The 22,537-nt window shown below is 33.0% G+C and overlaps 3 pseudogenes; all 3 read left to right on the top strand.

Moving 5' to 3' along the window:
* The first annotated feature begins 5,090 nt into the window (after positions 1 to 5,090).
* Positions 5,091 to 5,780, top strand: LOC146952363 (ethylene-responsive transcription factor ERF018 pseudogene; annotated as a pseudogene).
* A 1,159-nt stretch (positions 5,781 to 6,939) lies between these two features.
* Positions 6,940 to 8,062, top strand: LOC146952362 (uncharacterized; annotated as a pseudogene).
* Positions 8,063 to 16,075: 8,013 nt separating this feature from the next.
* On the top strand, positions 16,076 to 16,930 carry LOC146952361 (ethylene-responsive transcription factor ERF018-like; annotated as a pseudogene).
* The last annotated feature ends 5,607 nt before the right edge of the window (positions 16,931 to 22,537 follow it).

Below are 22,537 nucleotides of genomic sequence, written 5' to 3'. Positions count from 1 at the left end.
TCCTTCGGTGGTCGTCTGGTTTTGTTGAAGTCTGTCCTGTCATCGTTGCCTGTTTATGCGCTTTCCTTTTTCAAGGCTCCATCAGGTATCGTTTCCTCTATCGAATCTATTTTTAATAAATTTTTTTGGGGGGGGGGGAGTGTAGACCACAGGAAAATATCTTGGATCGATTGGCAATCTATTTGTTGTAGTCAGGAGGTTGGAGGATTGGGGGTAAGGAGAATTAGAGATTTTAATAGGGCTCTGTTAGGAAAGTGGTGCTGGAGGTTGTTGGTGGAGAGAGATAGTTTATGGTTTAGGGTGTTGTCGTCTAGATACGGTGTGGAGGGGGGCCAGTTGTCTGCAGGGGGCAGCGAGGCTTCCAGCTGGTGGAAGGACATATCCACCTTGCGGACGGAGGATTGGTTTCATGGGAATGTCTCTCAGGTTGTTGGAGATGGTAAAAACTTTCTTTTTTGGTCGGATGTTTGGTTAGGGGGTTTAGCTTTGAGAGATAGATTTAATAGATTATTTGACTTATCGTTATTAAAGGAGGAGACTATCTTTGGTATGTTTTCGTTGGGGTGGGGTGTTGAGGGAGGTGCTTGGAGATGGAGGCGGAGGTTGTTTGCGTGGGAAGAGGAGTTAGTGGGGGAGCTTAGGCTTTTACTTCAAAATGTTACTTTGCAGGTGGATAGGGCGGACAGAAGGGAGTGGAGAGTGGAAACATCTTCCATTTATACAGTTTGAAGTGCTTATAACTTGTTAACAGCTTCTCCTAATGTTGATCTTGTGGTTCCTTTGTCCTCTTTGTGGCATAAAAATGTTCCTTTGAAGGTGGTGATTTTTGCTTGGCGTCTGTTTCGCGATAGACTTCCTACCAAAGACAATCTTTACCGTCGTCACGTTATAGCAGTTGATGCTCGGACTTGCTCTGGAGAGTGTGGGGAAATGGAAACATCATCCCACTTGTTTTTACATTGTGATTTTTTTGGTTCTGTTTGGTATCTTATTCTAAGGTGGTTAGGTATTTTTTCAGTGATGCATTGCGATGTTTCGAGCCATTTTATTCATTTCGGCTTCCTTGGTGGTGTTGCCAAATCGAAGCAACATATTTTACAGGCTATTTGGTTTGCATCTGTTTGGGAAATATGGAAAGAAAGAAATAACAGGGTATTTAATGATAGAAAATGCTCAATTATTCAGGTTGTGGACAAGATCAAATCGACATCTTTCATGTGGTTGAAAGGAAAATTCATCAATCTTCCTCTCAATTACCATGGATGGTGGGTTTGTCCGTTCATTACTTTAGGCATTGGTTAATTGTTGTTTCTTTTAGGTTCTTCCGCTGAAGCGGTTTGGTGCCTCTTTGTAAATATTTTTGTGTACCTGTTTGGACTCGGGGTTTTTATTCCTTAGTACACCTTGTGCTGGGAAGGCCCTCTTTTGGTGTTAATACAATTCATTTTAGCCTTTTCAAAAAAAAAAAAAAAGGAGTGAAAATTCAATTTAGAGTATGGTAATTTTTCCAGTCCAATTTACTCTTCGGCGAAAAGTTAACTCAAATTAGTCGTTGATATTTTTATATTGAGGATAAATTAATCTCTCTGTTATAATGAATTGATGACTAATTTTTTCATATAAAAATTTTAGAGACTAATATGAGTCTATTTTTTGTTGAAACTAAATTGGTTTGAAAGAAAATTGTAAGGTATCAAATTAAATCTTCACTTTAAACATTTTTTTTACAGGATCTTCATTTTAAACATAAATAGGAAATGAATTAAGAAATGGAGAGAGCACATAATTATAAGTCTCATTTTAAATCATTATAACCATTTATTATCTTAAAAGGACCCATTTATTATCTTTCATGACAATTTTTTTTTGGCTGAATATAAAGTGACAAATAGAATATAAACGTAAAACTCAAACATAATTATAAGGTCCCAAGTTCGAACCGGGTGAAGACGTCCGATTTAGAAATATTTGCTTTGTCATTTGATATAGGTCTTACGAACATAACATATACTTTTTTATTAATATTATCAATGTTGTGTTTGATTTTCTAAGAAATGAAGAACATGACATGACAACTTAAGTTGTATAATGTTTGATCTGTAAATCTGTTTTAGGGATAAAACAAATTGGAGGCAATGAACAAGACAAAAACTTAAATTTTTATCTCTCACTAGACCACAACACAACTTTTTATTTCAAATACAAGTTGTCTACAACAACAACCACCAAACCTTATCCCAATATTGCTGATCTGATTGATGTCCGATAGAACTTTCCTCAACTTTCCCTTTCTAAAATGATAAAATAACTTTTTTCCACAAAAAATAGTTTAAGAAAAATAAATTGTTCAATATCATAATAGTTTGTTATGTGATGTTTTCCTTATGTTATGATGTTATATCTTGTACTATTTTATTTAGTACTTGTTATATATTTTAAATATTTCAAAAGTTATTTATTTTATTCTAATTGATTTAATTAATATTATTTGAAAATTAAATTTTGCTGACTTATGAATGATACATTAAAGGTCAATTTGGCCAATGTTGTATTATCACTACGTGTTTTGGTATTGCTGTAACCCTTTTAAATTACCTTACCAATTTAATAGGTGATAATTGTTATACTTAATTATTTTCAATGTGCTTTAATTGTAGTAACTGAATTTGACTTGGTATACTCATATGTGTTATTCAGTTATCCTTAAAAGTAGTGGAACGTGCTCCATCTTCACAATATTTCTGATTTGTTATTATCATTATTAATTAATATATAATATTGCTTTATAAAATCAGCGACTAGCGTCCACACAATTTTTTTTAGAGAAAAACCAGTTTTTGTTCTTGCTTTCCTCCTTCATTTTATACAAAAACACTAAGTGCCTGAGTTACAAACCTGTGTATTTCTTGTGTCCTGATGGCCTCGGTACGATTACCGCCGAGATGAACTATTATATTCTGGGGGAGTTGCGCAATTCTGCGGATAATTCCTTAGTCCAGTGACATAGTCACGCTCAAATTTTGCGTTTTATTTTATTGTTTTGCATGTTGTTATCCTTCAGTCATCCGCGAACAAGAGTACTTGCATTTTAGTAAATCAAACACATAGTAAGTGTCGTGATAGATGGAAAATACCCTAAGCAAAATGTTTTTTTTTTCTTCAAAAGGAAACAAAAGTATTTTATAGAAACGAAAAAACTGCAATTACCAAACGCATGTATAGAATTGAAAGCAACTTTGGTCCACCAACTTTGAGGAATTTCTACATGTGGTCTAATTCGTACACAGCTTTTTGACCCCATGCATCTAGGGTGGCAAATTGGGTCCAGGTCTATCATCGGTCTATCATTGACGGTCTACTTAATCTGTGATTTTAAATATGATTATTACTTTTTCCACCCTATTGCATTCTCACACATCCTGTAAAAAAATTAAATATACAATCGGGTTTCTGTTATGAAATCCGAAAACATCAAAGTGAATTTGAATTTTATAATCTGAAATATGGTTATGTATAATCAGCAATTAGAATATCTTCCATTTCAATAGTCTTGGATTTTGCTTTTAAAAACAACAAAAAAACAAAGTAAAAAATTTTAAAAATCTGTAAAATAAAATCATAAAATTATAAAAATATCACCAAAAATTTTTTTAAAAATCAAATAAAATTAGTGCAAATTTTTTCGAATTTTTCTGAGAATATGAAAAAATTTTAAAAAGGAAAAATAGGTCTAAACAATGAAATTTTGGATTTTGAGGGGCAGAGTTCCACAAGAAGTCACTTATAAGTGAGTCTTGTTCCTTGATTTTTTTTCTGATTTTCTAGGGAAGTTTCGAAGCAATCTGATCAAGTAGCTCGAAAACCTGATTTTTGACTAAGAACAGCTAACAATGACTTAAAACAGGTGGATGAGAGTTAGGAAGATTAATACTGTCCTTAAAATGATCGTCTATGTTACAAACATATTTAAAATTTGTGTTGATACAGTTCAAATTATATAATCCGAACTGTTTTTCCCTTGAAAAATGGTGTTTATGGGGTGTTCGGATTCTATAATCCGAAAAAATCAAGTAACCCGCCCTATTTTTTTTTTGAGATTTTCGGAGTATTAAATCCAAATTGATGAAAAACTCATTTTTTTTCACCCTATAACAAAGGAAAACACCAGTTTGGATTTTAAAATCCGAAAATCTCAAGGACATTTTTGGAAAAAAAAATAGGGCGCGCGAGAAATGGATATGGTGGGAAAAATAATAGTCTTTAAATAGGTTGACTTGAGGTTTTGAGCTCACCCATTTAGTTCGTCGTCCTTATTTAATCCAGTGAAAAAGCGGGTCTTGGTTGGCCGAGATAAGCTAGCCCGTGGGCTCATAAAAAAACTTTATTTTTATTGTACTAACGAATGTCTTAATTTCAGTAGTTCATGATTAAATATCTAAGTGTTTCATTTAAATAACTAAGAAGAAGGTAGGGATTTCCCTAAAAAAAACAAAGAAGAAGGTAGGGATTCAATTTTTCTTTTTTTTTACAAGAGGTAGGGATTTAATTTGCTGCTAGAAATTTTAACCAATGGTAATTGATTAATTTACAATTTTCATGTACGAGAGAAATTTAGTTTATATTTTTTTCATAGTATTTATTATAGATTTAAAAAGTTGCAAAATGTGGATGCAAATAAAAAAATAACTAATACAATTAATTTTTTTAAGGAGTAGTAATACAATTAATTAAAAATTTGAATTGTGATATAGACATAAATGAGAGTGTTGGAAATCATGGTCGGACCTAACACAAAATAGACATAAATAAGCGTGTTGAAAATTGTGGTTGAGCCTAACACAACCCCATAAAAACTAACTGGTAAAGTGAGGATTGTCTCCATTTATAAATTCATTGTTAGGTCATCTCATATCTGATAAGAGACTCTTAACAGAGAGAGATATGAGTAATTGAAAAATGTATCTCACTATTATCTCATCTTTTGTCAACCCTTTCAAATTGAAGCTGTCATTTTCATGGAAATCATGATCACAACTTATTATATATAAAAGCCAGTTAAACCGAACCACTCATCAATTCATATACCAACCATGAACACACAATCGACTTGTTCCAATCCTACTAGTAGTATCTATGTCACCACCAATGATCACAACACACCTTGTTCCAACAATAAACTTAGTAGTAGTTGTAGAAGTAATAATAAGATGTACAAAGGGGTGAGAAAGAGAAAATGGGGAAAATGGGTATCTGAAATTAGGCTTCCAAATAGTAGGGAAAGAATATGGTTAGGATCACATGACACACAAGAGAAAGCAGCTAGGGCATTTGATGCAGCCCTATATTGTCTACGTGGTCCTCATGCAAGTTTCAATTTCCCCAACACACCTCTTAGCATGAATTTAGCTTTTCATCATGGTGTTACTCATACCTCTCTTTCCCCACAAGAGATCCAAGAGATTGCTGCAAAATTTGCCAATGAATTACCAATTGAGCTTACTCAAGAAGAAGATCAACAAGTACCTTCAGAATCACAAAATGATGCCAATTCCAATTCTTATTCATATTCTCTAGATAATGATATTGGTGATTTGAGGAGGATGGATTGGAGATTTGAGGATATGTTTGATGACTTGAATGGGGTTGCTAATTGCTCTAATTTTTATGGGCTACAAAATATGCAATACTCAACTTCACTTTTTGAAGAGGATAATATGGACCAAATTGAATGTGAAGATACCTTTTCTAATCATTCGATCCTTTGGAATTGGAACTTTTAATTCACATGCATATATGATATACATAGTTGTTTTCAAATTTTTGTATTAAATCATACACCAATTTGTTTTCAATTAAAACATATTTTAATTTATCTCATTATCTCTACTATGTGTTTGGATTTTCTATGGTGATAGCACGGTGCAACACGTAGTAGAGTCTTGAGATCAATCTCTTAAATCTTACAACTCTACATCATGTTCCACAATGCAACTTTTATAGAGAATTCAAATCCCTCAAACATTCTCTCTATCTCCAAGTTGATGGCAGTGATGCCACAATCAACACTACTAAAACCATAAATTAGTGAAAGAAATTTAGAGAAAGGAAATGTTAAACTCTTCTCTAAATCTATTACTAATTTTGGTGGGAAAAAAATTATAAAGTGATTGTTTTCCATCAATGATTTTTGGTGGTAATAGCTAGGCTAAGGCAGGAGTATAATAATATTATTGAAAGTGGCCACGTTTTTATTGTGCCATCTCTCTTCTAGTACTATTGATTTGATTATAGTAGCACTAGCTCAGGCCAAAATTAAGAATGATTAGCATTTATTTGCTAGCTAGTAGCAATATCACTCCTCTTAATTGATTATTCTTTCTTTTTGTAATACATTTGTGCGATAATTACATACTTGTATAACTTTTGTACGAGCTTTATCACTATGTTTAAATATATATATAAAAAAAAAAAACATTTTACGTATAAGTCTTTCTTTTTGTAACAATCTGTATAAGTCTGTATGTATATATAACTGAATTTCTTCGTGCCTTGTGTTGCTTACAACGATTAATAATTATATCTACATTGAAAGATTATTTAAATTTTCCATCCTTCGTCTACTTTACATTAATGTCATAACAAATTTTGTTGAAACAAACGACATAAATATGTTGAATAAGTGACTCTAAAACACAAAAAGGTGATTTGGAACTTTTAAAGTGTTTGATAAAGATTAAAAAAACGCTAAATTGTAAATTTAATTGCAGAGTGTAGATTTTAGATTTTCTTTTAAGGTAAACTCTTATTTATTCATCAACAAAAGGTGGGTAGACTAAAGAGATCTTGAGTTGACACCAATCATAATTATTTAGTTGTCGTGGGGTTAAATAAAATTTTGGTCTTTATATAAATTTTAAATTTTGTTTTTAGTCCCTTTGAATGGATAGAGGAGGTTTTTGGCAAATTTTGTTTTTAGTCCCTTTGTTTTTAGTCCATTTTAGTCCCTTTGGAGGATGTTAGTGGATAAATGAGGTTTTTGGTATAAGGTTTTAGTCGCCCGTGGCGAAGTAGGTGGGAGGTTGGAGCTAGGGGGCCGGAGTTGTTCTTCTTGGTGGAATGAGGTGGGGAGGATTAGGGATGAAGTGGGCGGTGTTGGGGGAGGCTGGTTTGAGGAGTGTGTGTCCAGAAAGGTGGGTGATGGGGTTGACACGTTTTGGTATGATAGGTGGTTGGGGGTGGTTCCTCTTAGTGTGTGTTACCATCGTTTGTTTGACTTAGCTGAGAACAAATCCATTACGGTGGCAAATTTGTTTTCTCTTGGTCTGGAGCATGGGGGAGGCTTGGAAGTGGAGGCGTAGGTTGTGGGCGTGGGAAGAAGAGTTGTTAGAGGAGTGTAGGTCTTTACTGCTTGATGTTTCTTTGCAAACTAATTTTTCAGATCAGTGGTTGTGGCTTCCTGATCCGTCAGGGGGTAATTTTGTTCAATGCGCTTATTATTTGTTAACAACGAAGGATGTTCCTCTTGCAGATTCAGCACCAGAGTTAATTTGGCATAATCAGTTTCCTTTGAAGGTCTCTGTTTTTGCGTGGAGGCTGCTTCGTAATAGGTTACCCATTAAATTAAACTTGGCGACTAGAGGTGTCATTTCTTCTGAAGCCTGTTTGTGTGTCTCCGGTTGCGGTCTTGTTGAAACAGCGCAACACTTGTTCTTAACGTGCACTACCTTTGCATCTTTATGGCTGTTAGTGCGAGATTGGATTGGTTTTTCGGTGGTGGACTCTCACTTTATGTCCGATCATTTTTTGCAGTTTATTCATTCAACAGGTGGTGGTAAAGCTAGGTGTTCATTTCTTCAGCTCATTTAGCTTCTTTATGTCTGGGTTGTGTGGAATGAGCATAATAACAGTCTGTTTAATAATTTTGTAGATCCCATTCCCAGGTTGTTGGATAAAGTTAAATATATGTCCTTAGCTAGGGTGACTGAAAGTTAAAAAAGCTACATTTGTGTTTGCCACTCATAGGTGGTGGTCGATCCCTTTTACTTGTCTGGGCATCGGCTAATTGTTTTGTGTTTGGATTGTCTGACATTGTGTATCTTTAGTAGTCTTTTTGGCACGTCTTGTGCTATTGAGACTGCTTGTTTGTGGTTATAAAATCCAATTTTGCTTGGTAAAAAAAAAAAAATTCAGCAAGTTTTGGTCCCTAAAATGTTTTCCATCACAATTTTTTATATTTATTTTTAACTCAACTTATGTCTAGCCATCACTTTTTACACACACACACACACACACAGATATATATATATATATATATATATATATATATATATATATATATATATATATAATAACAATCTCTCGCAAAATTTAGAATTTTTAACAAAATATGAATTAAATATAAACTTTAAGTGTTAAAAACTTCAAAATTCATATTTACTTCATCCCTTGTTAAAAAATATTAAAATTTGTAAGAGAAATTTCTGTACCAAGGTTACTTAAAAACATGACTGCAAAAGATAATTCAAAATTTTGAAGAATATACATAAGGTTACTTAAAAACATGACAAAAACATTTAGGAAATCAAAACTTTCTGAAATTTTTTAGAACCTAAAGTGGTTTTTGATATATTTATAAAGACCGAATACTTATTTAACCCCTTTTTTTTAAAGAAAATAAAAAAAATGATGCCTAATAAAGAATTAAACATTATTTTTTCTGGAAAATTTTCGCAAAATTGTGGTATCATAGATGTTAACGGTGTTAACTTAAAAGGAGGTGAGTGTTATTTTCAAAATTAGAGGAAATGTTTTTATTGTTTAACAAAACTCTGAGGAAGATCAATATATAATTTTCTCCATTAAGTTTGAAAACATAGAGAACAACATTCACATCATGAATTTTTGTATATAAAATAAATAAATAAGCATTCACATCATAAACTTAAATCTTGTCTTAACAAATGTGTCGTATCTTGTCCGAATCATAGTGGCTAATATCTTCTAGACTACTAGAATGCCACAAATGTTTCATTTGTAATTGATTTTTATTTTTATTTCTTATAAGATCCAACGTCTCTTCCCTCCAACGTGAATTGTATACATTTCGTCAAAATTCCATCTCCATGATTATGTGAACGAGTACTTTACTTCTATAAAAAGTCTTTGGAAAGAGTTGGAGATTTTTCACCCGATTCTACATTGCACTTGCATTGTACGCCATGAATGTGATGCTATGCACAACTCTGCGAAGTTCAATGATGAAAATTTGATACTTCTTTTTCTTATAGGCGTAAATGACCATTATGCATTTTTTTTTTGAATGGCTATCATTATGCAATTGTTAGGTCACGAATTATTTTAATGGATCCATTCCCAGACCTTAATGTTGCTTTGGATAGTGGAGCAATTGATCATGTTTGCTATTCCAGTTAAGTTGCCCAATGGAACCATTGTCACCATATATATTATTGGTGATGTTTGTGTCACTAACTTGATAACCATAAGAAATGTTTTGTATATGACTCAAATCAACTTCAATCTGATATCTATAACAAGAGAAGCAAAATACTTGGGTTGTGATTTTGTATTCAATCTATGCATGATCCAAAATTCATTGCCACATGTTGCATTTATGTGTGGAGGTTTAAGGGGTGTATGCCACCTATGCATTTCATTACTGTCTTTTGAGTTCTCGAAAAGGGAGCAACCAAGCAGCTCATATGCTTGTTGGGCTAGCCCATGGTGAGAAGGATAGGTATCGGTTTGAGGAAGTTTTGCTCTTCTTCCTTTTATGTTTGCTCATTCTCACCCTAAATTTCCACAATTAACAAATTTCCACAATTAACCCAGGCGCAAGTTAAATACCACTTGGTATCCAGCGTTAGGGGTGTTCGTGGTGCGGTTTGGTTCGGTTTTAAGGTTAAAAGTCATCTGAACCGCAACATAAAAAAACATGCGGTTTGGTTTGTTTTGGTTCGGTTGACTTTTAAAATAAAATCCGAACCAAACCACACCAAACTAATGCGGTTTGGTTTGAATCGGTTGGTGAGGTTTATTAAGAAAATACAAATTTTTTTCCAACATTACAATTTAATTTTCAATTAAAAATTTTTCCAACTACATAGACCAAATTTAAAACGTGAACAAAAAGTAATCATATTTTGTAAGAAATACAAAAGATAAGATTTTAACATTCACTAAAAGTTCAAGTAGCGTATGAATACTCTTTTGAAATAAAAGCAAAGAAGAAACTTATCAAGAGAAAAAATATGTCATTTTATAAAAGTTTTTATTGAGTTTGTATAAGTATTGGTATAGGTGACATATATTTAATTATTGTTTTCTTATGTTGCGGTTTGGTTTGATTTAGTTGATAAAATAAAAACCGCAAACCAAAAATTCTAACAATTTCATCATTAACATCCAAAAATTCTAACAATTTTATCAACCCTAAAAACCTAACATTTCATAATTTTTATCAAAAAAATTTATAATTTAAACAACAACAAAAAAGCCAATGCAAAAGGATCATAAGCATTTACTTGTAATTGAAGTACAAGTAGAAGTTGATTTGGTTGAGTTTGATGAAATCCACACTTGGAAGGAGAAATTTCGATTTGCTTTTTTTTTTTTTTTAAAACACAATGGCAGAGAAGCTTGCCGATTCTGATTTAAAACATAACCCAACACAAGTTAAATCACACTAGATACTGAATGGTAGTTAACTTGCGTTTGGGTTGATTGATTTAGGGTGAGAATGACCAAAAATAAAAGGGAGAAGAGCAATTTTCCCTCCAATGATCCAAGCCCAAATATGTATCGACTCATCTTCTTAATAAAAATAGTGTTTTGTTAAAAAGGAATTTGCAACAAACGTACAATATAACTAACATAGCTTAGTGGTGGAAGATGTCAAATGGAAGTGCCTGATTATGAGTTTGAACCCCTGGGTTCTAATTTTTAATTTTAGCACCTAATGATTAAAAAATGGAAATTAAAAAGTTGCAAAGAAAAGTCTCAGAGTTGTAAAAAATTAATGCCCTATGCCAAATGATGTTGGGTCTATTTGGTAAACACCAAAAAAGAGCTTTTAGCTCTTAGCTTCTAGCTCATTTGACAAAAATAGCTCTGTTTGGTAACACTTTTTGACCATGAGCTTATAGCTTATTTCACGAGCTTATAAGCTATTTTTCAAAGCTCTTCCAAGTAGCGTTTGAGCTTATAGCTTCTATATTTTCTTCCACTTTTACCCCTATTGTTTTATCTAAAATCCATTTTTACCCTTTTATTATAATTTAATTCAAACCTACAATTCCCTAATATACACCCCTGGTTTTTTTCCCTAATAAATATACATCCCTCGTTATTTTTTTTTTGACAAATACATCCCTCGTTATTATTTATCTCACTTGTCTTATGTTGCTGACAATATATATACCTCCATTTATCTTTTGTCTTATGTTGCTGACAATATATACCTCCATTTATCTTTTTTTTTTTTTTGACAAAATACCTCCATTTATCTCTCTTGCCTTATGTTGTTGACAAAAAATATATATACCTCCGTTGACAAAAAAGTATATATACCTCGTTATACTTAAATAAATTTTTTAGTGAATAAAATTTAATTTACAATATAAAAGATATATTAAATTTATAAATTTCAATTACTTTTTAAAAAACAAAATTGAATTAAGAATTCCTGAATATTTAAATATCAAGTTATATAAACTTTATATTTTGAATTAATAATACCCTTTTATGTCATTTTACATTTATCAGCTAGTTAAACCGCCAATTTTACCAAACACTTCAACTAGCTTATCAGTCATCAGTCATCAGCTAGCTTATCAGCTAAAAGCTATCAGCTAGCTTATCAGCTATTCGCTATTTTTACCAAACAGAGCCGTTATGTGTCAGCTTTAATGAGAATTCTTTGTGGTTTATGTGCAAAATATCTAAATATTTGGTTTCAAGGTGCAAAATGTAAAAACCAGAGTGTGCATAAAGCGAAAAGTATAAGGATGTGCAAATTGTCAAAGTTTAGGGTGTGTAGGTGCACACACTGGATCCGTCCCTGCATGGAGTGGGTCGGGACGGTCTCTCGCATACTCTTCCTCAATAATGACATCTTTGATTAGGAGGCCTAGGAGGTGGCTCCGCAACAACTTTAGTTGGATAACTCATCAGCAGATGAGAGACATTGTAGAACCAACATATGTACCCCTCTAGTCCGCCACAGACCCCTTGCCACCGCACCCAGATCAGCCAAAGGTATAACATGAAACATAAAAACTCGGAAGGCATGGGCTATATGGGATGGGTAAAGAGGTTCCACAGACGTAGGAGGCCTCAGAATGTTCAGGACACCCTCATACTGTCTCATCACCCGCTTCAGCAAGTGACGACACTTCGTCCCAGTGTTGCACATGATCTAACCGGCGTACTAAAATATATATTGAAGACAGTAAAAAGAATAATTAAAATAAACATTTTAACATAACAATTGAATAAAAAACAATAATTAAAATAGACATTATAATGTAGCAATTGAATTGTTAAAAAGACAATATTTTATATAGCAATTGAATCATAAAAAAAGAATTATTATATAAAATTAAACAATTATACTTACTTCGGTGTTGCTCCAAAGCCTGCAGGCCACATGTGTACCAAACGAAGGTAGAAGTGACAGGTGTCTGGGCCCCCAAGAAAACCCTCTCGTCCAGGTGCAACCGTTGGTGCCCTCTGCTGCCCAGGCTCAGCCTCACCCTTCTCCTCTTGAGCCAGCTGCTCATACTGAGGCTACTCGTAGTGCTCTTGAGCAGCGTGGTAGTGAAGGTCCTCCTCATACTGATGCGCAGGATCCACTATCTGGGACACACCTATCTAGGATGTCCCATCCCCACTCCTACGTATGTGTCCCCTTTTAGTAAAATGGCGCACAGTCTACCTTTCTGCTTGTGCATTGGAGGTCATGATCTCCTTACCAAATCTCTGCATGTTCGGTATGTCAGACATATCTACACAACATAAAACAATGAAAAAATCAATCAATTTTTTCATTGAGACATTTTATCAAACACCTAGAGTTCAACATAAACATTATGAGTTCACTGTGCTATTTCAATCTCTAAACTACCATATTGGAGTGAAACTTACTCTAATCAACATCTAAAGTACAATTTCTAACTTATTTGATCATTAACATCCAAAAATTCTAACAATTTCATCATTAACATCCAAAAATTCTAACAATTTTATCAACCCTGAAAACCTAACATTTCACAACTTTTATCAAAAAAAATCTATAATTTAAACAACAACAAAAAAAGCCAATGCAAAAGGATCATAAGCATTTACTTGTAATTGAAGTACAAGTAGAAGTTGATTTGGTTGAGTTTGATGAAATCCACACTTCGAGGGAGAAATTTCGATTTTTTTTTTTTTAAAACACAATGGCAGAGAAGCTTGCCTATTCTAATGTAAAACATAACCCGACACAAGTTAAGTCACACTAGATACCGAATGGTAGTTAACTTGCGTTGGGGTTAATGGAGGAATTTTAGGGTGAGAATGACCAAAAGTAAAAGGGTGAAGAGCAATATTCCCTCCAATGATCCAAGCCCAAATATGTATCGACTCATCTTCTTAATAAAAATAGTGTTTTGTTTTTCCTTAAAAAAAAGTTTTTGTTTAAGAAAAAAAAATCAGGTTGCAAGTTCAACTTTCAAAAGTGATATGTCTGCAGTTCCCTTATATTTATTCTACATAGTATAAATTAAAGTTTCAAAATGTAAAATCAAGAATTGAACCGCATTTTTGCTACCTACAAAACGAACAATTTTGCTAATAAGATTCATATATTCTTTTAATTTGTTTTGGCAAAGCACAAAAAAAAAAAAAAATTAACACACATATTTATAAATAACTAAACAATCATTTAACCATTGATAGTGGATGGTGAGTTTTGATAAAAATTGTTTATTCTAATGAGTCATTTCGTTTCGTTTGTTTTTCTAAAGAGATGATGAAATGGAGTTTGGGATGAGATTCTGAACGCGTTAAATAAGTCGTTTCGGTTTATTTTTCTTGAAAACCCCCAATTTGGGGAACAGAAGAGAGGCATAAGAGAAGGGTTCTGATAGAATTTTTAAAAATCTCAAACACTTATTTACTTTTTTTAAAGAAAAAACTAGTAAACTAGGGTATGACTATAAGTACTTAAGAGGTTTCACCTCCTTACCAAAAACCCAACCGCAAACATAAACTAATCATACACAAAATATATTGGTTGTGTTTAGAGTAGAAAACATATTATGACCATATGTATATAAAGTAAACAAATATTAACACGGGAGAGATTGCTTCCAACAAAATGCAGGGCAAGAAACAATAATGAGAATTTTGTGCATGCGCGAACCCACACAACCTTGTATGTGGCTCTGCTCCTACACGGGAGCATTAATTTCTCGACAATGAGTATAATCGCGATGCATTACAAATAATTTGAATTAAAAGATAAAAAAAATTGAAGTTAGGATTTAAATCCTAACAAATGTGAAAAATTAATATAACGGCCAACTAACATGGATCAGACAACGTGGAACTAGCAGAAGCTTTTGGTCTTCTTCTCACTATGCGCTTGGCCTACGAATGTGGTTTCAGAGAAATGGTTTTTGAAGGAGATAATGAAAAGGTCTGGCATTTGGTCCGTCAAGGTCATAAGGGGACTCCACTTTGGTGCCATTAATGGCACCAATGGCACAATACCATTGCATCTCCACCACACACACACACATCACACACACATCCACACACATCAACGGCCAGGATTGGTTCTATGGCACCAATGGCACCATTGCTATGGCACTGAAGTATTTTCCGTCATAAGGATAATAGATCCTACTTAAGAAATATCATCCAGGAAATCCAAAGGACTCAATCTGTTTTTGACACTTGTTACTTTCAGTTTACTCAAAGAGATAACAATTTACTGGGCCATAGGCTGGCCCATTTAGCTCACACAGACCCTAATAAGGTCTGGATTGAAGAGGTACCCCCCTCTATCAACGATGTGTATTTCCATGATTTGCTGAATTAATAAATTTCCTTTTTATGTCAAAAAAAAACATTTGTTTCTTTAACTTCTTCAAAAAAAAACATTTGTTTCTTTAATTGCTCAAAAAAAAATTGTTTCTTTAAAATAAAAAAAATAACATTTGCTATTAATAAAAATATTTGTTGAAAATGACCAAAAAGGGTAGTATTTGAAGAGGGAAAGCGAAATTGACGGTGGTCAGCCAATTAATGTCGATACCATTAGTGACGGTCATTCACACCCATCTCAATCACTTCCAACCATATTTCAAAATAAAGAAAAGCCATACTTCAAATACAAATTGCCCGAAAAGGTAATTTTCCGACATTATCAAAGGTCTGCATCCACACAAATGGAAAAGGTCCCCTAAATAAATAAATGGAAAAGAAATTTAAATAGACTTATATGCATTTTTTAAATCATTGAATCCCTTGTATTCCTCCATGATATCTTACCCCAACACAAATTTTGATCAAACTTGACAATTTTATTTAGTGAAAATTGATATACTAATTCTTTCTTTCTTTTTTTAAAAAATGAATCAATTTTTGTTAAATAAAAATGTCACATCTACAAAATTGTGAAAATCTATATATATTTTTTTTGAGTAAAGGAAAAGGAAAAGGTAAACTAGATGTGTCAAAAATGTTCGGGTGAACCCACTTAGGTTAATCTCATGGTGTTGGTTTCATGGTTCTATATTCGATTTTTGTTCTATAACAAAAAAAAAAACTTAAGTAAATGTAATTTAGAAACGTAAAAAGTGTTGTATCGGACTGAAAGCAACTTTGGTCCACCGACCTTGAGGAATTCGTCAATGTGGTGGTCTTCCGCACACAATTTTTTGGTCCCTGCAGTTCCCTTGCGTCATTGCATGCTAATAATTTGTCTATTTCATAAATAACATAAACCCTTCAAAAATAAAGCTGTCGATTTCATGAAAATCATCACAACTTATTATATATAAAAGCTAGTTAAACCCATATCCAATCATCAAATCATATACCAATCATGAACACAAATATGACTTGTTCCAATCCTACTAGTAGTATCAATGTCACCACAACTGGTCAAAACCCTAATAGTAGTTATAATAAGATATATAGGGGGGCGAGGAAGAGAAAATGGGGAAAATGGGTATCTGAAATTAGGCTTCCAAATAGTAGGGAGAGAATATGGTTAGGATCACATGACACACAAGAAAAAGCAGCTAGAGCATTTGATGCAGCCCTTTATTGTCTACGTGGTCCTCATGCAAGTTTCAATTTCCATAATACACCTCTTACCATCAATGTAGCTTTTCATGGTAACCAATCTCTTTCACCACAAGAGATTCAAGAAGTTGCTGCTAAGTTTGCAAATGAGACACCACCAATTGAGCTCACTCAAGAAGAAGATCATCAAGTATCTTCAGAATCACAAAATGATGCCACCAATTCCAATAACTCCTATTCATGTTCACTTAGTGATAATGATGGGAGGGAACAAGTAGATTATGGAGACTTGAGGATGATGGAATGGAAATTTGAGGATATATTTGATGAGATGAATAGGGTTTCTAATTGCTTTGAATTTTATGGGCTAGAAAATGATACCAATTCAAATGCTTATTCATATCCTCTAGATAATGATATTGGTGATTTGAGGACAATGGATTGGACATTGGAGGACATATTTGAGGACATGAATGGGGTTGCTAATGGCTCTGATTTTTATGGGCTACAAAATATGCACTACTCAACTCAACTTTTTGAAGAGGATAATGTGGGCCAAATTGAATGTGAAGATACTTTTTCTAATCATTCAATCCTTTGGAGTTAGAACTTTTGATTCACATGCATATATGATAAGTGGTTGTTTATTGAGAGGGACCTAAGCTGAATCCTTTTCACTTGAAGCTCTCACTAGCCCAGTTTGAAACTCTCAAATATGGAGATGATCATTTGATGAGATAAAGACAAATTTTTTGTATTAAATAATACACCAATTTGTTTTCATTTTAAAATATTTTACTCAATAAGTGAACATGAATAAGAATTATTATAAGAAAATTTCAAAAAAAAAAAATTTGGTCATGTTTATAAGAAAATGTACAATTTTTAAAATATAGTTATTGTTTAAAATACTTGTCTTCCCCTTATTAATGTTTCTCATTTTAATATTAGTGGGTGTATGTAATATTTTACAATTTTTTATAAATGTATACTTTTTTTTTTTGACAAAATTATAAATGTATACTTGTCTACCCCTTATTTAATGTTTCTCATTTTAATATTAGTGGATGTATGTAATATTTTACAATTTTTTATAAATGTATATTTGTTAAAACATTCAAAAAGCTACAATAATTAATTTTTACATTAGATTTGATGTTTTTAGTTTTTCTTGTAATTAAGATAGGAGGGAGTATTGATTAATTTATCTCATTATCTCTTTTGTGTTTGGATTTTCTATGGTAAGTGCACGGTTCAACACGTATAGTAGAGTGTTGAGATCTATCTCTTAAATCTATCAGCTCTACACCATGTTGCACAATGCAACTTTTATAGAGAACTTAAACTTAGATCCCTCAAACATTCTCTCTATCTCCCACCTACTTCAATGATTAGTAAGTTGATCGTAGTGATGCCGCAATCGACACTACTAAAAACATAAATTAGTGAAAGAAATTTAGAGAAAGGAAACGTAAAACCCTTCTCTAAATCTATTTACTAATTTTGGTGGAAAAAAGAAATTATAAAGGGATTCCATGTTGGTGAGGAGTAGAACAAAAGATGATGGTAATAGCTAGGCTAAGGCAGGAGTGTACATCACATCGAGTCATCGATCATCTTTATTTATTAATTTTATTAAGTATGCAGCAACTTAACCTAATTTTTTCCCACTCATTTACAAATTGTTAGGTTTGCAATTATTTAACCTAACAAATTCCATCTAAAAAATGCATCGCACCAATTTCATTCCTATCCTCTTGCTTTTTTTTTTGAAGCAAATATTTTCTACACTTTTAGGTTTGCAATTATTTAACCTAACAAATTCCATCGAAAAAAATGCATCGAACCAATTTTATTCCTACCCTTTTACCTTTTTTTTTTTGAAGCAAATATTTTCTACACTTTTAGGTTTGCAATTATTTAACCTAACAAATTCCATCTAAAAAAATTATTCCAATCCTCTTGCTTTTTTTTTTTGAAGCAAATATTTTCTACCCTAATTTCCATGTAAACTTGATATACCAAGCCCTAAACGTGTTTCTCTCAACAAAAAAAAAAATCCGAAACCATGGTAAATTTCACACACAACACAAGAATCATATATTTTGATATTTAGAGGTTTGCAAATGGAAGGACGTGACCTTACAACTTTCCTCTCATACCACTCCTTAATTGGTAACTTTGATTCAATTCTGAATTTCTTCCATTTTTTGGATTGTTATTATTAGTGTTTTTTGAATTATACAATTGTCATACTTTTTGTAACATGTTGTTTTCCATTGATTTGGTAGGTCCTTTGATGACTCATCCTGTTACTGAGATGGACGAGACTCTCACCAAACTTCAATTGAAGTACAGAACATACATAGTTGAGTACGACACATAAGATGTAACTAGAATTTTGACCTGTGCTCCGCTCGGGTTTATTGTAAAAGGAGTGACATACGAATAATAAAATGCAATATATAATAGGTAACAGTGAAAAAATAACACGTGATAATCCATAGTAGACAAAATAAAACACTTCATAAAATGTATGAAATCTGAAAATATTATAAAAGAAAATTTGGTAATCCTATCAATAATTCAGGTATATATAACCAAGTTTACATGAAAATTAGGGTAGCCGAAAAAAAGTATAAAAATAGAAGGCATCAAACGTGATCATTGATATGCTCATAGTTTCTAGAACAAACGTGCAGCATCAAATAAGTGTAGAAAATATTTTCTTTAAAAAAAAAAGGCAAGAGGATAGGAATGAAATTGGTGCGATGCATTTTTGTAGATGGAATTTGTTAGGTTAAATAATTGCAAACCTAATAAAGCAAATGAACGGGACAAAATTAGGTTAAATTGCTGCAGACGTAACAAAATTAATAAATAAGGATAAGTGTAGAAAATATTTTCTTAAAAAAAAAGGCTAAATTTTTGACTCGTGCTCCGCTCGGGTTTATTGTAAAGGGATTGACATACGAATAATAAAATACAATATATAATAGGTAACGGTGAAAAAATAACACGTGATAATCCATAGTAGACAAAATAAAACACTTCATAAAATGTATGAAATCTGAAAATATTATAAAAGAAAATTCGGCAATCCTATCAATAATTCAGGTATATATAACCAAGTTTACATGAAAATTAGGGTAGCCGAAAAAAAGTATAAAAATAGAAGGCATCAAACGTGATCATTGATATGCTCATAGTTTCTAGAACAAACGTGCAGCATCAAATAAGTGTAGAAAATATTTTCTTCAAAAAAAAAGGCAAGAGGATAGTAATGAAATTGGTGCGATGCATTTTTTTAGATGGAATTTGTTAGGTTAAATAATTGCAAAACTAATAAAGCAAATGAGCGGGAAAAAATTAGGTTAAATTGCTGCAGACGTAACAAAATTAATAAATAATAAGGATCCCAAAAAAAAAAGTGTAAAATTCTTGACAAAAAAAAAAGTATAAAATAGAAGGATCATATGTGATCATTGATATGGTAGAAAATATTTTCTTCAAAAAAAAAAAAGGCAAGAGGATAGGAATGAAATTGGTGTGCAATGCATTTTTTTAGATGGAATTTGATAGGTTAAATAATTGCAAACCTAATAAAGCAAATGAGCGGGAAAAAATTAGGTTAAGTTGGTGTAGACGTAACAAAATTAATAAATAAGGATTTGTCTTCCTAACTTCTTGCTCTTTTTTTGTTTTTCACGAAAACTATTTTATTGTATTTCAGAATTCGAATTACTGCATCCCAATGATCTTTATGAGGGGATTGCATGAACTGACTTACCACTCCAACCGCAAAAGAAATATCTAGCCTTGTAATAGTGAGGTAGATGAGCTTTCCAACCAATCTCCGGTACCTTTCAGGATCAGAATAAGGCTCCCCTTGGTTGGGTAACAATTTTTGATTATCATTCTGCAATATATTATTTGGCATCGAAGGACTTAAAGTTTTAGTGTGAAATACAATATTGCAGTCGCCAGCACTAAGCATTTTACGTAATACATAATACAAAGCACTGTGAAATACAATATTTGTCATTTTAAAGCCATTACTATTCCTATTACTTTTGCTTGCTGCTATTACGTTACCCTATTTTTAATTTTTTTTATTTTTTTGGTTTGCTGCTATTACATTACTATTCATCCAATTTTCAATTAAATTTCATTGCTGCTGTGTTTGAATTATTACGAGGTATTTAGTTTCATGTTGCTGCGCCTGTTTACCATGTTTTAAATTGTGGATTGTTATTGCTACTGTTTGGAGCCGTATTCCATATATAAATATACATTGATTGTTACTTGATTACTGTTTGATTTTCGATTGCCATTGCAATGGGTGAGAATGATTTTGTTTCTAGCTAGAGTTATTGCTTAGGAATTTTCAGTGTTTAATATAATTTTGCTTCTCTCAATTGTTATAGTTAACAATTTTAGGGTGTTGTCTTCCTAACTTCTTCCTAATATGTTATTTTTTACGGCACAAAACATGTTAAGTTGTCGTTTTCCATTCTAAGTTGTCGTTTCTGTTTTATTTTAGGGTGCTGTCAAGTTACCAAACATGTTTGCAGCTGATTTCGGAGACAAAATCAATCGTTTGGTCAACCTGGTTGACGGAAAGAACAATAAGTTTCAAGTTTTGGTTGATAGGATTGCTGGTTCTTTTTTTCTCACCAAAGGATGGAAGGCAATCGGTGATTTTTATCGGCTAGTATTAGGTGCATGGGTGACTTTGGTGTTTGTTGCTTCAGGTTGGTTCGAAATGGTTATAAAGGACCGGTTTGGGAAGGCTATTAGGTGTCCCTATTTTGATCCTCCCATGCGTTTTATGATTGATATGTTTGATGTCATGCCAGTTTTTGACAATGATCCCCCCCCCCCCCGTTACCTATGCTCTATCTTATCGCCACAGTTTCACCAATCTTCAAATTGATTTTGTGAAAAAGTTGACTGAAAATGATGTGAACAAGGGGATTTTGGTATGAATATACATATGTTTTTTATTATTCGTATGTCAATTTCTTTACAATAAACCCGAGCGGAGCACGGGTCAAAAATCTAGTACTGTATAATAATCTTAATGTGTATACTTTTATTTTTAAAGAATCCTAATGTGTACACGTATGCCCTGGGCTTCCAAATCCAAACCTTGCTTATCAAGTAGTCGGCACCGTCGCAGACTACTTTGTCATGCTCATGTAGCCTACGCGTTGGTTTTGACTGTTTCATAAAGGTGGTTCCTTCGGTGTTTGCTTCTACGTCAACGATCTGGGCTAGATTTGTAGATTTGGTTTAGATTCATGTTCTATGGTTACCGTCGCCGTCGGCGGTTGGGTTACTCTGTTGCAGGTTATTATCTGTTTCTCAAGCTTTGATTTGGGTCGTTTTCGATTTGAGGTTGGCTGCGGATTGTTTGCTAGAAATGGCTGTTAAAGCTCACTGTTGGATGCAGTGGGTTGTTAGGTTAGTGGACTCGTTACCGAGTTGGCGGTCGAGTTCATTTGTCGTTCTCAAAATCTGGAATTGTTGTTGTAAATTCAAAGTCTCTGGCTATGGATTTAGCTTATATGGATTTCTCGCCGCTGTTTTGGACATTTTTCGCCGCCGTGTGGATCGGTTATGGTTGGTTATTCAAATAAGTCGTCGCCTTCCTCTCTTTGGAGGTGGTTACGGTACTGTTGTTGGGGTCAGAAATGGCAGTTAATTTGTTGTTGATCATCACAGTAAATGGTTGGTGCGCGGGGATTCGTTAATTACTATGTTGGCGGTCGAATCCACTCCCAACTCTCAAGAATCAGCCTATTAATTGACATGGGACTGTGTGGACTCGAAAGAGTCGTTAATGCTTGATGCCATTCTTGCATGGGGTTGATAGTATGTGATCCAATTTCGTGTTGACAATCGATTCATTCATCAAACTATAGACCCGCTTGGTAGTTAGAATTGATTAGGGTTTGATCCACTTTGTTGTCTTTTTTATGTTTTGCCCGTTATGGATCAGGTTTTGTGTCCCCCAGTTTTTATGTAATTTATTTTCCTCTTTTTTTGATAATATATATGAGCAATTGACAACATATTAGAGTAGGGTTCCAACTTAGTTGAGCACTATTCTTTTTTATGTCATTTTACTCTTCACTTATTAAAAAAAAACTTATGCCCTGGGAAAATTTTCTTTAATTAAATTAAAAATAAAATAATTTATACTTATATATATCAAGTC

The sequence above is a fragment of the Medicago sativa genome, chromosome 1, assembly GCF_051527215.1.
Source record: "Medicago sativa cultivar Bolivia chromosome 1, Bolivia_mono, whole genome shotgun sequence".
In the NCBI taxonomy this organism is placed as follows: domain Eukaryota; kingdom Viridiplantae; phylum Streptophyta; class Magnoliopsida; order Fabales; family Fabaceae; genus Medicago; species Medicago sativa.
Note: the sequence above shows the minus strand (reverse complement) of the source record. Positions and strands in the feature narration are given on the sequence as shown.